We start from the raw sequence: 16,845 nt of genomic DNA, 5'->3' as shown, positions 1-16,845 counted from the left end.
TGCACCAGATTTTTTCAGGTTTTATTAAATATTAGCTACAATTCACACTTTGAAACCAGAGAAAAGAGGAAAGAGGGCAACGCGCAAAGAAAGTTTTAAAAGTGCCATAAAATTACCTGCACATTTGTAAAAAATAATAATAATAATAATAATAATAATAATAATTTAAAAAAGAAAGAAAAGAAAGACAAAAGTAAAATCAAACAATAAGGTTCAGAAAAGTGTTTTTTTCCCATGTTTTTGAAAGAAATCACACTAATATGCTCTCGTATCAAAAGTTTAAATACTTGTAAAAGGCGTCCGAAAGCAGCACAAGAAAAGGGATGCTGCTCCAGTGTTCAAAGGGCTTGTAATCTCGGAGTACATTATCTACCGTACATTGTCTAGATTAACCCTTCCCTGCACTCTCTACTACCAACCGCTCGGTCAAAAGTGCACCACAAACCTGCGTCCTGATTTATTTTGTTCCTTTGATCAGTAGAGGTGCTCGCATAGACTTTACAAAAATTACACCAACCCCTTTATGTAAAACATCTCTGTATTTCAGTGAGTCGGGGCCTTCTTTGCACTAAAATATAATCATTTAAATTCAGTTTGAAATGTCGCTTACATAACAGCTAGACAGCTTCCCGTTTTTATACAAATTTGAATCATCTTTACATTTTTTTAGTTTGACAAGCTGCTGCACAGCATGAGCAACTCCTGTGGAGTTTAAAGAAGAGATTGAATTTCTCGAAACTTCTACCCCAAAATAAATTAAAGACCAAAGGCCGGATGGGTGCAGGGCAGCTCCCTGTTTTTCAGCAACATGATGAAATGTCTTCATTTTTTCAGGTATTTTCTCACTGATGTCTTAAGCAGGAGAAATAGATTTTGAACTTAAAGCATTCTTGTTAAAAACTATTTGGAGTGGGTGATCATTTTTGTGCATCATATTGCAGTATAGGGGCTGCCTGCTCTTTATCTGCAGGCCGACGGCGGCAACAATGGATGTTTTCATCCCATAGATTAAGTTAACTGACACGTCGTTGCAGTTCTTTAAATGATCTACATTTTATCTAACTTTGTGGTGGTTTTCTATTTTTATTTAGGTTAATCGTAAATTGTCCTGATCATGACTTATTTAAAGCATATTTAAAGCATGTTCATTATATGATTATATGGTAATATTATCTGTTTATAGGTTTATGAAAAAGTACACTGTAAATCAGGGTGCAGTTAGTTCCTGATAGGTCTGGGACCTTCATAACACCTCCTGACTGTGCTGGTAATGCCTCGTGACTTTCTATAATTGTCTTGTTTTTGCCAATAGGTTAGCTTTAGTGAGATTCTGGTACTTTCGGAAGATCCTGACTCATCCTTTTTTTGCGATATAAGCTGCTGTTCGATGAATGTTTGTGGCCAAATACTCAGCAGAGTACTCCACCTATCTCGTGTACTTTTATGTACTTCTATATCCATTTTAATAAATATAACTTACTATAACTAACAAGAAGGACCATCACAGAATCATTTTCAGGATGTCCGCTACATCCCGCGATCTCGTGCCTGCGACTGAATCACAATCGTGATGATACACAGCACAACCGAACAAGCTCGGGTGTGATATTGCTTTTACTTTGCTTTTAGATTATTATTATTCGTTTGTTTAATGATTTTTTTCGGCTCTGGTGACACAAATAGTTGCGCAATTGCTAACTGCGGTTGCCTAGCAACACATTAACATCTTCCTGCACACGAGCTTGGTATTTTGTGTTATCTAGATCTTTATGTAATGTGCAGACCAGCTGCTTAGCATCATGAACATTTATCCATGTGTTTCCAGTGAAATCAGAGTCTGTCAACAGTCATTTTGGCAGCCTTTGTGATTCAGATGAGTTAGTTTGATCAAACAGTACAATGCTGCAGTGTTTGTCTACTCATTGCAATGATCTCCGTCACCTCGAGCCCCGAATCAGACAGTGTGTGTATGGCAGTGGCTCTCAGGCTGCGTCCATGCCTCACTGCACATCCTCGTAACATCTGTGACAGCTGTTTACTCCCAGAGGACGGCGGTTCAAAGTTGGCTGTCTCAGCTGCTACCCCAACAAGTTCTCATCCCAACTCGTCACACGGTGCCGCTCTGTCAGCGAAACTTCTCCGTCTACATTTGACGTTTCAGGTATCCTTCTGCATCAGCTGTTTATGCTCCAGGACACCGTTGCCGTGATGTCAACAAATGCACATGTTGGCATGTAACTGCAGGGTCCTCGTGTTTACACAACAGCACATGACAACCAGTGCGGACCGTCAGGATGGGTACGATTAGGCGACACCGACAGTTCTTTGTGGGACCCATTCACCTCCCCTCCCGCCCGCCCATAAGTGCATTCCTGCTCCTTATATTGCTCGGTTACTGGCAGCGTGTCTTTCAGCATTTCATGCGCATGCAGCCTGTCCATCAGGCCACGTTCTCATGTGATGCCACTCGTGGGCGTCGCATGTGGATGTGCCCGGTGCCATCTGGCCGTCCACTGGAGTATAATAACAACGCCACCGGTTCTGTCCGAGCACGTTCTATTCTGACGCCATTCATCTACGTTCTGGTTGGCCGTGGAAGTTGGCTTTTGGCGTCATGCTCGTACACTGGAATCACTGACAAAGCAGATGTATTTGATTTGACGAGTTCAGAGTCAGAACAGGTTAGCTCCCCTCCTGGGCTGCAGCTGGAGGCCTTTTGCATCAGGCAGAGTTTTGCTCAGGTATTAATTTTCGAGCAGTGCTATCAGTCAGAGGGGACTTCCTCGCTCTTCAAACATTGCTACAACCTACAATAACATTAGATAACTACCAACCGTTATTGTTTGCCTAATTTATGGCTTAGCACCTAATACCTGTAGCCTACTAGGTGTAGTAATACGTGCAGAGTTAAAAGTCCCAGTGATGTTGTACTGTATATTAGCACTCATGAAATGTCTCTCGACCAATCAAATTGCTTGGTCGGAACTAACTGTTGTATAAGTTGAATTGAATTCAGCAGTACATGTATGACATCTGTGCATTCCTGTACGTTATGTTATGTTCATTATTGATACCAGTCTGGTGATCTACTTTAATTTTAATGCACCTTTATGTTTCTTAACTGATGCATCATCACTGCAGAATTTCTGATGGAAAGTCGGCACTGTTGTGTGCGCGTTAGCTGGCTGAATTATAGAACAAAGAGGGACTGTCACCTCAGACTGTTTTTTTTATCCTTAAAGTGTGCATCAACAGTTTATATTTTCATTATAATAATTACATTTTTATGGGCAATAGAATAAAAGACTTCAGTTTTAGTACAAGTGGTTATTATACATAACCCCAGTGCTATTATGTTGCTTGCATTAAGCCAGCCAAAGAATATTTATTGTGAGGTATCAGCTGTGCCTTGGGCTGGATATTTGAAGTTGTATGTGAGACTTTATTTACAGAAACCTTTCTCACACACACATCTCTCTGAATACAAGCACATTGAAATATGCAATGTTCTGACTCTGGCTCTAATTTTGTGTGTGAAGTCTGCACCTGTGATATTCCTGCAGAAGTTCATCCAGGCCTTTAAGTGGTGTTCTGGCCAACAATCAAAGTTGAGAGAAAATGCAACTGTTGCCTCATAGCCGTTTTAACTAACAGTTGTTTCACCTACAATTCCTATCTGACTGAGTTATGACTGCTAACACTTGCAGGTTAAAGGGTTTAAAGGGCTTACATGCAGTTTGAATCTTGGTGATGAAGTGAGAGTAATAGGAGCTCCGTGCGACTCAAGATAGGAAACGGCATGGTGGTCATGTAAAGCACATGTCAGTGTTACAGCTACACAACATTAGTTTTTATAGGGATGCTTTATTTTTTCTCCAACATCAGTTCATTTTTAACAGAATGGAATTCAACCCTTCAATAAACTCCCCAGGAGAAGCACGACTTTGAAAAAAGTACACATTTTCAGCCAAAGAATGAACTCAATCTGAAGTTTTATGTGAAGGGTGATTCAACGTGTGTTAAAAAGCAGCCGATAAAAGTAAATCTCATGAGAAAAACCGCTGCGCTTGTACCAGCCACTTCAGTTGGAATGTGAATCTCTGCAAAGACTTTTACATGTTTAGAGCACCAGCAAAATGTGTGTTACTCACGGATAATCTCTAACGTGGAAACGTTGCAAAACAAAGCCTTTATTTGTACAGAGTTCCTCTCACAGCCTGCTCAGATGTCACGTCACATCATATAAGCATAGAATACATTATACTGTTTGTACATGACATATAAGTATTTTATATTCTCTATTTTGTATTTGTTTTCTTTTTGCATTTCATGTAAAGCATCTGCATCCTAGAAAAGTGCTATATAAGTCATATTTATCTATCTATCCATCTATCTATCTATCTATCTATCTATCTATCTATCTATCTATCTATCTATCTATCTATCTATCTATTATTATTATTATTATTATTATTATTATTATTATGAAAACAGGCAGCTGTAAATGTAATAACAAAACCTTTGTCTGTCATCACAAAAACTGAAATAGTTTGATAAACCATGTTGAAGTGTCTGTTGTACAGCAGACCCAAAAATTAATTAAGGTGTTGTGAATTATGTTAGAAAAATATTATAATGTTTTAAGCACTCTTCACAGGTAATTTCCGTGTGTTCCTTTGGTAACATTTTCTATAAAGACCACATCTGTAATGCATTATGAGAGCATTCATAGGGAATTATTATGCATCCGCCAAAGCTTTATGACTACACTCTTAAACACACATTATGCTCACTGATGCACTTTATCAACAGTCATAAAACACTATAGATGTGACTTACAATGATTATAGAAGCACACAGTTAGCTTGTAGGATAATAACAAACATGCAACTGGCTATCTTACTTTACAGACAGCCAGTTTAGGATTTTGAAACTGGTTAGTTAGCTAGATAAAGCTTGTAGGATACTCACTGAGGACTTCAAGGCACTGCAGGATCTCCAGTTTTTGCAAAATCTGATTCTGTGACTAAATGCTTTTTGACTTCTGTCACATTGTCCCTAGATGTGAGAGGGTGTCAGACTTCAGTGTTTGAAATGTATTTTTAAAGTATTCTAGTGTATGGTAGTCATTAATCACTTGAGATGCAGCATAGATTCTTAAAAATGCATGAAAATTATTACACCTCACTTAACACCAACAGTGTAACCTTATGATGAAGCATGCATTATTATAACTGCATCAACATGTACCTCACTTTAACACATACAATGATAACTTACAATACTGCATGGATGTTATAGCACACTATGAGTCCTTATTACAAATCATTGTTGATGTGTATGTTGTTGAGTAAAGGTATTTATAATGCATTATAAGCACAACCTAGTTTATAACTAGTCAAGAGTGTCCATAATACACTTGATATTTATAATTCATCATAAGTCACATCTCTAATGTGTTATGACACAAATGCATAACAATTCACTATGAATGTCCTCATAATGCATTATAGATGTGGTCTTTATAGAAAGTGTTACAGTTTTGTATTTTTTTTTTTCTTTTAATTTTCCTGCACATGTTACTAATCTCTAGATAATTTCTTCGTCTTTTCTTCTTTGGTTGCTCATTACCTTCCTCCTATGTTTTTGAATGAAATCAAGCCAATTTGCTCAGGTTTCAAACTTTACGTTACTTTCTGGTTTGTTTTCTTGTATGTTTGTTTGTTTGTTTAGGTCGTTTTTCATATCATATTTTTCATGTCATCTTCTGGCACTTTTCACAGATTTCTTGCTTCATCTTTTTTTAAATAAATAAATAAATAAATAAATCAATAAATAAATGAATGACTGAATGAATAAATAAATCAATAAATAAATGAATGACTGAATGAATAAATAAATCAATAGATAAAGCCAATTTGCCCAGGTTGTGAAGGGTTAATTAAATGATTTGATTGTATTTCCCATCTAAGCTGAGCACCTGGTTTGTGAGAAAGGAATTAAAAGCCTGCGCCACCTAGACGCCTGTCCCAAATATAAGCTTGTTGAGCTAAGCAAAAAATAGGTTTAGGGCCTTTAATTGAAGTTTTACTGTAAATAAGAAAATACAGGCAGAGGGCAGAAAAGCACCACCACACTCTGGCAGTGGGTCAAAGTGATTACTTTTTTATGAGTCTTTACATTGTTTTTAGGGAAAATCATGCATAAAATACCTTAAAATACATTGATTTACACTGAGAGGTCAAACGTTGGACTGCTGGACGACACCAAGAACGTCAGTTTTAGCTCACAGTTAAATCTCACAGTTTTCACAATGTGTACAACTCTTTTTTTTCTTTTTAATCTTTGTTGGGCAACGCCACCATTCTCCCAGTTACAGTCTGATTTCCATCAGTTCAGTATCTTTAGCATTGTAAAAAGACGTGAAACATAACAGACAATAAACTGCATTACAAAAGACGAAAGAATAACACTTTGTGTGTGTGAGGGGTCAGATTTTTATGATTATGTTTTTCCTGGTGCAGCTGGTAAATCGATAGCTTCGGGCAGCCTTTGATCCTGGATGATGCATTGCTTTTTTTTTGTTTGTTTGCCTGTCTGGTTGTCAGTGACGTCACTGTGCATGCTGAGCATCTGTGTTACACGGTTTCGCCAGCGTGAAGAGCTAAGGGGAGGAAACGTCTGTCCATATGGTTGTCAGAATAAATGAATATGTCACGCAAAGGCAGCTGTATCGATGACAGCTTAAGATCTGAGTCACAGGCAGCGCTACGAGAAGTAACATTATCACCGTGTAAAAAAGCCCCAGTACAAGTAGAATGATTTTATTGGAGGAAAAGTACATGTATTACCAGCAAAATGTACTGAAAGTTTCATAAGGAAAACCTCTGAACTTCGGACTCCTTATGTTCCTGGTCGTGGTCTGAGATCCTCGAGTCTGCCCTCATTGGTTGTCCCGGGGCTAAAGGAGACGGCGCTTCTGCCATCAGGGCCCCTACACTCTGGTACGCTCTGCCTGAGGATATTAGGCGTGCTAACACATTCCCTGTTTTTAAAATCACTGCTTAAAACATATTTTTATAGGAAAGCTTATCGTTTTAATGACTGATCGTACAGTTTGTGTCTCCCCCCTTTTTTTGTTTTACCCCAGTGCACACTATTATTTTAGCTCTAACATAGTTTTAATTATTGTAACTTTATTTATTTGTTTATTTTTTATGCACTTTATGAAGCACTTTGTAACTTTAAGATAAGTGCCACACAGGTAAAGTTATTATTATTTTATTATTATTATTATTATTCTAGGTTCTTACTTTGCAGAATTTTGGTCTTGTGTGCTTTTTTTTAATGTACACATAACTTTTAATTGTGTGACAAGATTTTATTCTTGTTTTTTAATCTGGGCTTGCAGTGGCTCTCGTGTTAGTTCTGTGGTGGATACTATCATTCCTGTGAGTCCATGTTGACCTTACGTAAATCCTAGCAGAGCTTACACAACCTCAAACTGAGCAGGTCGAATCAGCAACATAACTGAAAACATCTGTGAGGATCTGAGGCTTTTCATATGTAACATTTGTTCATTTTTATTTATTTGGCTGCCGTACCTCTGGTCCATTCCACATGGACACCAACTTTCTCTTTGTTTTTTAACAGCCACCGTCAGGTCATTACTTACAAAAGGTGGAAAAAAAAAACGAACTAAAAATACAAGCAAGAGCATCTCAATAAAAAGCTAATCTCCTCTCCCAGGCCTGCTTAGTCTCCAATCACATTGTCTCATATTTGAATCACCATCTCAGTCTCTGCCAACGAAACAATATCCTCCCATTTCCCACCAAGCAAAGCATCACACAGTAAAAGGGGCACTAGAAAACAAATTGCAACTAATTTTTTTGTATATCATTAAGACGACACATTGAACACATCCGATTCTTTTCCACTGAATGAACGTTACCACGCAAGTTCAGCAGCCAAAGGTTAAATATTCAGCTGAGTCAACAACTGCAAGTATCATTGGACAAGATACTGAACCCCAAATTTCTCCCGACGCTGCGTCATCAGAGTGTGAGTGCATGTGAGTGGTTACTGAGTATCAGGTGGCACCCTGTACGGTAGCCTCTGCCAGCAGTGTGTGAATGAGATATGTAGAAGTGCTTTGAGTGGTCAAAAGACTAGAAAAGTGCTAAACAAGTGCAGTCTGTTTATCATTTGTACCACAGTCTATAGTCTGCTATATATATATATGTAAAATGTTATATTTAAAATTATGTTACAACTGTTTTTTCAGCACTTTTTTAGGTAATTTCTTTGTTGTTTTTTGTCTGTTTCCATTTTTGTTTTGTTTTGTTTAACTTTTTTTTAGCTTATATTAAGTTATTTTTGTCCTTTTTTTTTTTGTTAATTTTTGGGTAATGTTAAGTTGCTTGTTGCGTCCACCCCATGTTTTTGACAGAAACAGTCCAGACCCATTTAGTTTCAAAGGTTTAAAGCTCTCATGAGTGCACGGGTGAATCTGTTGGTACTTGTCATTGTTCATAGTTGTTTTAATATGTTTAATACTTCTGCATGTTACTGTATATCTTTTTTACTGTGGTTATTGTTGTTTGCCTGCACTGTTTCTCATGCTGCTGTCTTGGTTAAATAGGCATTAAGGAAGTATTTAGAGTAGCAAAGACTGTAAGTAGCCAGCAGATATGTCATCATCATCAACTATTCCTTTACACGTTCAGCATGAAACGATGTCTTCCGTGTCTCACACAGACTCAAGAATGACAATTAAACATCAGCAAAAGGTCAATATAAGGAGAAAAGAATAATGTAAAAATTATTTATTAAACCCATCAGCTTGCCAAGCTCAAATGCACACGTGGACTGTGACGAAGAGATCCAAACACACTGATGCAAAAACCTTTTGACTGTCCTCTTAATGAGACAACTGTTGTCCAACTATTCAGGCTGGAGTCCATTAGCAAGTCGAGATCAGAGAGCCGATGGACAACAAGTCGTTATTACAAAAGGCTTTTTATGCTCACAAAGATCAAGATGTCCTACATCAGTTTTCCTCAGCTGGTTGTGATGACAAAAAAAAACTATTAACTTCCTTTGACTCAGGATGCGAAGGCTACAGTTGGTTTTTTGGTGTAATAGTGCTGCGGGGGAGTTTATTTAAAAACAGAGTTTAGCAATGTGCACAGTGGAAAAGAAACTCAGCCCAGGTCTTAGGAATGGGCACAAATGGGGACCCAAACCTAAACCTGACCTTTGACCTCCTCTCTAAACTTAACCCTTTAACACCCGGGATCGCCATCACTTTTCCAGTGTTGCGTACCGATGCCTTTCTCAAGCATTTAAACCCCCGACACCTGAAAAAAAAATGGTTTGATTTCTATTGAAAAATAGGAAAAGATAATGTATGAATTGGCAAGTTGCAAAAAAAACATTTGTGAAAGGTGACAAGGAAATGACCTTATAAAAAAATGGGGGCAAAAGTCCAGAAAACTATGTTTATAATTCTTATATATTTAAAATTAGGTCACAGAAATATGTATGTATTATTTATTTCTGCATTTCCAGGTAATTTTCTAGTAACTTTTTACTTACTTACTCATTTTGTGCCATTTCATATTAAGCTGCTCATTACCTTCTTTCCATGATTTTGAAAAAATCAAGCCAGCTTGCTGAGGTTTCAAAGGGTTAACCTGTTCAGAGATTGGAATAGTCCATTTTTAAGCATGTTTTTACCTTGACCTGACCTTTGACCTCCATCCTAACTCTAACCTCTTTAGAAACGGGAATTAAACCCGACCCCAGAGCTCTTTTATTTATTTTTTGCAGCCTCACAGAACTGCTGCGTTTTTAGAAAAAGACAGTATTGTGCTTGCAGATCTGTCTCTAAAATCTTGACTTGCTTTTGTTTATAGCAGCGTTCACACTTCCTGTTCAAGGCACAGATGTTACCCTGTGATGCCAGCTCGCTGTTTTGTATATAAGGTATGATTGCAAAGAGAGTAGCTGGAGTGGTCGTGCCTTTAAACCAACACAGGAGGTAGCAACAGCACATAATGAGGTCTGTGTAACAGGGACAGGCGGAGGACGGGGTTATGGTCGGGACAGATGCAAGCAACCCACTGCAGATTTAAAGCCTCTGGAAATGTGGCTTGAAATAGTAAAAATGCACATATTATATCAAAGTTGAGTTTCATTAACTATCTACAAAAATCTGAGTAAAAAAAAGTGTTCTCAACTATTCGAAAACCCAGTTCAAAGCAGCTCATTCTGAGGATAATGTGATTTCTCCAGACTGTGTGGGCGTGGCAGATCACATTTTGATTGACACCTCTTTGGATCCCACCTTTGTCAACTGTCTCTCATCTCCATGACAACCATGTAGTGAAGCAGAGTCGGTGTGGTACAGCTCTATCTGATCCAGCCCTGCGTTCATAGATCCAATCTGACGCTCTACATTGAGATTAAAGAGAGCTACTGTTGAAAGCCACGGAGCGTTCTGTTTCTCCATTAATTAACGGTTTAGTTCGTTACACATTCACTCCATTCGGCGCCTTGCTGCTCATTCTCCCCCAGACAGAGCACCCAGAGTCGGCTCTGTCACTCCAGGTGTGGTGCTCTGGATAACTGAACGGTACATTCCAGCAGCCACCAGGTTTATGTATGATCCGGTTTGTGCCAGAGTGCACTGCAGCACCGTGTTTCTGAACACACCCTATTGAAAGGAACGTTGAGGGATTTTAGTTTGGCATGTTAAGTTAGTATCAACTGACACCTGACTTTGAATTTTTGTTTGGATTTATCTATATTGCATAACATGGCTCGGGGATAACCGCGCCAAACCCAGCTTTAGGAAACTGTAAACAAACCTGAAATGGCAATATCTTAAATCTTTTGTTTTTGTGATTTGGGTTCCCAGAGGCTTTAAAAACAGCTAGCAGGTTGTGAGTTGGCTAGTTTGGAGAATAAAAACAATTGCTGAAAATGCCCACACATTGGGAAAACAGCGAGATGCGGGAGCTTTTTACCCTCAGAGCAGAGCATGAGATCAGCTGACAAGGATAACCAGGATGGTAAATGATGTTGTTATGCCATTCTTACTGTTTAGAAGGCACTGCTGGCGTGTATATTACATGTCACACTAGAGGTGTTGTGTTAAAAATCAAACGTTACGCCTCTTTTGCCTCTGTGATGCCGGCATGCTGTCTAAAATCACTGGAGCGGCATTATGCTGCTGTGTTTGTTTTTTTGTAAAAACGCAAAGGCGCGATGTAAAGGAGCGTCTTTGAAGCAGCTCTGTAGCATAATCTCTGTGAAAACATGGCTAATGATTTATCCTCTGTGTTTCAGGTAATGTGGATCGAGGAGGGAGAGACAGATAGAGAGAAAGAGCCATGGACAGACAGAGAACTGGATTACATCACGGGAGGCCATCAAACAGCTGGGAGCCCGAAACACACGCTCACACAAACACTCACACCCGTAAAAACACACAGTAGAGAGAGAGACTTGACACTTTGTCAGAGCCACAGGAAAATACTAAAACAGCAGGGTACTGCCAGAACACATCATAAACTGATAAATTACACACACGCAGAAAACACACAGTGATGGAGACAGACTCGACGCTGTGTCAGAGCCACAGGGAGGTAGTAAAACAGCAGGCTGCTGTCAAAACGCATCTTAAAGCAATGACTTTTACACGTACCACATTTAGGAAAGCTGGAGCTCATCAGAACATCATCTGCTGATTTACAGGACTTTAAACAACACGACCGATCAGGCAACATACTGAGGCAGAGCTGGTTGTTAATGGGAAACCTTGTTAGTTTAAATTCTTCACTGAAATTATCAACAATTCCAAACGAAAACTGTCAGTGCACTGAAGGGCTGAGCTCCATAACATGCTGAATTATGAAATTTGAAGCCATAATTATTTCCTGGGGATTGCTGAGGAAATTAGCTATCTAGATCATTCTGGGACTTTCAGCGACAGAGTCAATTGTCCCTGTTAAAGTTAATGTAAATTGTGTAAGCAAAAAGATAGATAAATAAATACTGAATCACAATATGGTGAAATTTGACTGAAACACAGAAAAAAATCTAATGTATTTTATTTTTTTGATGAGAAACCAGCGTCAGACTTGTGCTGTTTTAGGGGCAGGGGCCAATAGATTAACACAACATGCACCAGCGTGCAGAACGTTTTCCAGGACAGCCTGTATGGATCTTCATCACATTTTCTCCATTTAAGAGCATCCTAGAGGGAACCTAATCACATTTTCTCCACTGGGAATACACCCTGGAGGACATTTCATCACCTTTTGCCATTTAAGGACACTTTTAAGGGCCCTTTGTCACATTTTCTCCACTGGAAATACACCCTAAATGGCATTTTATCAGGTTTACTCCATTAATGCATTCTTTGGGGCACTTCATCAGATTTTATCTTTTGGAAGGACACCCTGTAGGGAACTTAATCACATTTTCTCCACTAGAAATACACTCTATATGGTAATTTGCCACATTTTCTCCACCACATGTACATCCAACTTCATCACATTTTTCCCACTAGAAATACACTGTGTAGAAATATTTCAACGTGTTTTATTTAATTAAAAGCACCCTTGAGGGAACTTAAACACAGTGTCTCCACCAGCAATACACCCTATAGTAAGACTTTATCAAGTTTTCTCCACTGTAAGCACACTATATAGGGTAATTTACCACATATTCTTCACTAAAAGTGCATCCTAGAAGGCATTCCATGTTTACTTCACTTAAGGGCACTCTTGAGGGCACGTCATTGCATTTTCATTATTGGATGTCCATCCCAAAGGGAACCTTATCGCATTTTTGTCCGCTGAAAATACAGCCTAGAGGGCATTTTATCATTTTTCTCAATTTAAGGGAACCATATAAAGACATTTCATCAGGTTTACTCTACTTAAGGGCACTTCGTCACATTATCTCCATTGGAAATAGCCCCCTCTAGGATATTTTACCACATTTTCTTCACTGGAAGGGCACACAGGGAACTTCATCACATTTTCTCCACTAGAAATACACCAAATAGGAACACTTCATCATGTTTTATCCCAATAAGAGCACCCTAGAGCATCCTCTGAAAATACACCTTATAGGAACACCTTATCAAGTTTTCTCCACTGGAAGTACATTCAAGAATGCATTTCATAATATTTTCTCCATTTAAGTGCACTCCTAAGGGCCCCAAATTGCATTTTCTCTATTGGAGGTGTACTCTAAATGGCACTCCCAAGTTTTCCCAAGTTTTCCCCATTTAGGGCACCCTATGAGCAATCCACCACATTTTCACTCTCGGAAGGGTACATGGTGTACTTCATTATGTTTTCTCTACTGAAAGGGCACCCTAGAGGGCATATCATCATGTTTACTCCATTGAGGGACATTCTTTAGGGCACTTCGTCACATTTTCTTCACTGAAATCACACTCCATAGGGAATTTCATCATATTTTCTCAATTGAAGGGCACTTTATAGGGCACATTTTCACAATTTCTTTACTGGAGGGGCAACCTAAAAGAGAACTTTCATCACATTTTCACTGAAAATACACCCTATGTGGCACTTCATCGAGTTTTCTTCATTCAAATGTGAAATTGCTCCATTTTTGTGTAATTAATTTTGTTGTTAAACAGCTGATGCACAGAAAGTTTCCAAAGGGTCCCTGCTTAAAGACTGAAATATGATATTTGTGTATACTTAACATGATATGGTCATCATGTTCAGCAATCAAATTTAAAGTCAAGGAAAAAACAAAGTCAGAAATTATTTGTGAGTTAAACAAAAACTCAGCTTCATCAGGACTGTGCTGGTGTGATCAGATGTAACTGACAGAAGCCTGGAAGCAAACACCAACTCTTGTAATACATAGATCCACAGGAAAGGTTATTTCATGCACAGGAATGCATGAAATAACCTTTTTTCACAACTGTGTCGTGCCCACTTCAGCCAGTAAGAGCAGCATAGAAAAAAAATACTGAAAATCTTCAATATGACAAAAAAAAATAGTTTTCATGTTGCAGCCCATTGCTCGGTGTGAAAATTAAATAAAATAAAATAAGGAAAATAATGCTTTTTAAGGTGTTTAAGTGAACATGTCAAATAACAAAATGGTGTAGGGTAAATTAATGCTGCTATTATGCAGTAAAAAACAATATTGGAAGTTTCAAAGGCCTCACTATGTTGCCACTGTGTTGTAATTTCAGTCAAAGTAGAGACACAGATAATGTGAATCTGTCCCTCTCACTGTGTTTCCGTGCTCCCTTCTGATCTGAGCTGCCATCTTCACTCCCTCTGCCCTGTTTATCCGTCCCTCTTTTCTTTTCTCATTATACATGTACCCGCCCCTTTCCATTTCTGGCACCTTTTGTTTGTGCATTGATCCCATTTTTTATATTCCTACTTTTTTTCTGTCTTCTTCTTTCCTCCGTTTCTCCTCTTTCGCTCTATTAGACTCCTACTTCCTTCCCCTTACATCCCATGGTTCTTTCATCTTTCATTTTGTCTGTCCTTTGTTTTTTCTACTGTCTTTCCTGTACTGTCCTTTTTTCCTCTTTCCTTTTATCCCTTCGGAGGAACAAAGGCCATCAGAAGAGGTTTACACAGGTCTTGATCAGTGTTGTATTTACTATCCTCTAGTCTTCTTCTATTTTTCCTTTACTGCCCTTTTCGCTGTGATAGAACAGGAAGACCTTTGACACGTTTGATCTTGAAGGTTAATGCGTTCACTTCTACCCAAGTCAAACTGAGAAATTTTCTCAAAATTAAGAAGTATTTCCCAAATTAGAGTATTCCTAATAACCAGCCCATTCTCATTCCAAGGGCACCAAATTTGGACCCTTTGTAACATCCCTTAGTGCATGTTTTCTAAAGAAGGAGGCACCCTTTATCATTTTTATGACACGCAATGAGCTTTCAACTAACTCCAGAGTAAACCCCGCGGCGTACTGAGAGCAACTGAGGTGGTACGAAGAGCAAGAAAGCAGGATAGCACAGGAGCAGCACAGGAGTGGAGGTCAAACAAAAAAGGACTTTCATCCAGGAGACGGATGTTTTTGTCATGAGTAAAACCAAAAAAACGAGTTTAATGACATGTTATGCAATTTATGTACCATCATAAGGCACTGACGTCACTCATGTTACGTAAGAGTCGTGCCTATTTTAACCTCAAACCTGATTTTTTTTTCTAATCCTAACTAAATTATCTAAATTTTGTTTCCTAAACCTAACCGCAAGTTTTTCACATTAACCATGTTAAAATGTGTTTAAGCTGTGCGTTTCAGATGGGCTACCCTGTTTGTTGCTATGAGACCCTGAGGGGTGCGACAGAGTATTGGTATTATATAAACTGTTGTAAAAACTTAACTGTTTCAGAAAAAGTTAGTCAGAGCCAAAAGTACCTGGATGGTTAACGCACAGTTCATATAGTGTCCTACGAAAATGCATGCACAACATTTCGTATGATACCATACGTCATTAACGAACAGTTACGTAATTAACATACAGCTATGGAGGTTCGGTTTAGGGAACAGAAGCATGGTTAGGATGAACCTTAAAATGAATCAAAATTCACTTATAGTTCACATGGTTGTGAACACACGTCTCCAGAGGAAAGTCCTGGGGGAAAATCTAGATTTTTGTGACCCATCCACCCCGCCTCCCTCCTTTAGTCCCATGAGCATGATAGTCATGTGATTGCAACATTTTGAAATAGATGGGATATGTACAAATCTGGGTGCATTGCTTTTTGTAGGACAGTGTGGAAACAGTTTGTGAGTGGTGGTTGTCCTGAAATGGGAGTGAAAACAAATTAAAACCCCAAATAAGATTTAAACGAAGACCACCTTTAGATAGACTTTGTTTAACAGTGTAAATCATTTTATAGACTTGTTATATTCCCATTTAATAATCAGCCATCACAGCAGGTTTACAAAGTTTGTTTTGGACATCAGTTTTTGTAAAGCTGAGCTACATCCTACAACAAAAAAGGACTTCTCTCTCCCAATAAGAAGCTTGGAGTAATTTGTGAAACCAATATGAGCTCTTGTTTACCTTCAGGAGAAGATGTAGGTTTTCTCTGTCCTCTCCTCTTTCTTCTCCTCCTCCAATCCCGTCTCTCTTCTCCCTTTCTCCCCTTTCCCCCACTTTCTCCTCTTGTTCCTGTCCGATTTCTACATGCTGATGTGAAATAGGCTTTGCTGTTATTTCTAATGACTTGTGCATACTGTGCGATGACGGTGATGATGCTGACTCCTCTGTCTGCACTGAAACGGTGCCGGAGGCCTTTACAACACATGTAAATAATCCAAATAAAAGGTTGGAACTTGTGATCTTTGTTTGAAGATTTTGGTGATCACAGAACATAAACCCAAATATTTGGCTAAGGTTTCAGTCTCTTTCATGAATAAAATCTGTTTCTTTTCTTTGCTCTTAAAAGTGTCTTCTCTACATCTTGTCTCACTTCTTTTATTTTTTACTCATGAAAACAGGAATGCATTTTTGATCTCAGCGCTGCACCATAAACAAAAGTAACTAGTATCAAAATCATGTTTCAAATAATACTTTCCTACAGAAAAAAACTATCTTCCCTCATTTTTTTTCTCAGCTTTGTCACTTTTTTCAGGCACTGACCCTCCGAATGACCAGTTCAACTGCCAGTTATTTTTCAAATTTGAAATCTAACTAAATCTTTCTTATACTAGCCCACAATGCATTGCAGCAAGAGCCTGCACATCTCCAGGGAGATTTAAAAATGTTATCTTTCCATATTTTCTTTCAGAATAAGTATTTAGCTGCT

At 38.5% G+C, this 16,845-nt stretch overlaps 1 protein-coding gene across 5 annotated transcripts in view; it reads left to right on the top strand.

The window, feature by feature from the left end:
• Nucleotides 1-16,376, top strand: part of raly (RALY heterogeneous nuclear ribonucleoprotein) — a 152,522-nt gene extending 136,146 nt beyond the window's left edge. For all 5 annotated transcript variants that reach the window (XM_088070578.1, XM_088070593.1, XM_088070571.1 and 2 more), the window contains one exon: nt 11,356-16,376. The gene's annotated coding sequence lies outside the window, so the exon portion shown is untranslated. The remainder of the gene's footprint in view (nt 1-11,355) is intronic.
• Nucleotides 16,377-16,845: the final 469 nt, after the last annotated feature.

The sequence above is a fragment of the Plectropomus leopardus genome, chromosome 2 (assembly GCF_026936395.1).
Source record: "Plectropomus leopardus strain MGB_pleo_1.0 chromosome 2, ASM2693639v1, whole genome shotgun sequence".
NCBI classification, from domain to species: Eukaryota; Metazoa; Chordata; class Actinopteri; order Perciformes; family Serranidae; genus Plectropomus; species Plectropomus leopardus.
The sequence above is the reverse complement of the archived record's forward strand: the minus strand, read 5'-3'. Positions and strand labels throughout refer to the sequence as shown.